A 1246-nucleotide genomic window follows, 5' to 3' on the forward strand; every position below is an offset into this window, starting at 1 on the left:
TTTCAAATGCCAGCAGGGTCTAAAACAGACTGGAAGAAAAGCCACCGGAATCTAATTTCTGAAAATTGGCCAATGATAGATTTAAGCTCACACAGAATGCTGGCCAACTCGCTTTCTTTGGGCATGTCATCAGAAGGAATCAATTGATGAAGCGGCACACCGTATTTGGTAAAGTAGAAGACCAACAGGACTGAGGTAGGCATCTGGTGAGATGGATGGGGCAATCGCCACAAGGAAGGACTCACACATGCCAGTGATCATGGGAATGAAGCAGAATCAGGCAACATTTTGCTCTGTTATACATAAGATCGCCATTAGTAGAGCTGACTTGAGGGCAGCTCTCTACCTAGAATTACATTTTATGACCATGCTATCGTTGCTTCTCTATTCACCTACTGACGATTCCCTACCCAACTGGCCTTGAACCCACTTCGAGGACTCACATTCGATTCTTCTCCAATTATTTCCTATCAAGTATGGATCTTACTACCAGTATGTATGCAATTAGAACCAAAAGGTGCCAACAATGGATTGTTTGTATGGGTGTGTTCAAGACTTGGGACTTCAAATTGGTGTCTATATATATGCATGAGTAATATTGCCAGTGTGGAAAGAGAAATGGGCTAGACTGTGGGCCTAGCACTTCCATTCACACTTGCTTTAGGTCCTTTATGTGAGAGGTGAATCTGACCAGTAGTACTTTAGAAAAAAACTAAGGAAATATTAGTCACATACTCTTGTGGAATTAAATGCTTCTTTATCAAACAGATATAGCCTCCCCATCAGGCAACGGACTCTGTTTCTGAGAATTGGTTTAGATCTGGAAACTGAATAAAAGATCATGATTTTCTATTACAACAGCTGGTATCACTCTTCTTCGCATCAGCTCTTAATTATTAACTGATTATGCAACTCATATAATATCGTAGTACACTGCCCACATATCTCTCCCCTGGGAGCATGTGGGCTATTAACCATCATAGCAGATCTCTATGGGTCACTGTGACTCCAACTTGACTCCTCATTTTAGTAATTATGCAATTTTGCAAACCTATCAATTGTCACGACTCAGCCTCTGCTATTCAGCATCCTTTGTAATTTATATTCATTTGATGCCACTAATACTAGTTGGAGGACACTTGTTCTACTGTCCCCTTGGTCAATGAAGAACACCTATGACTGACCTCCTCAGGCTTTCTGGTGTTCCTCTCATTAGTGTTGTCCTGCTACTCACGCAAGCAGTCTT

Source organism: Echinops telfairi, unplaced genomic scaffold, assembly GCF_000313985.2.
Source record: "Echinops telfairi isolate 266 unplaced genomic scaffold, ASM31398v2 ScPeMD7_1;HRSCAF=3_0, whole genome shotgun sequence".
Classification (NCBI taxonomy): Eukaryota; Metazoa; Chordata; class Mammalia; order Afrosoricida; family Tenrecidae; genus Echinops; species Echinops telfairi.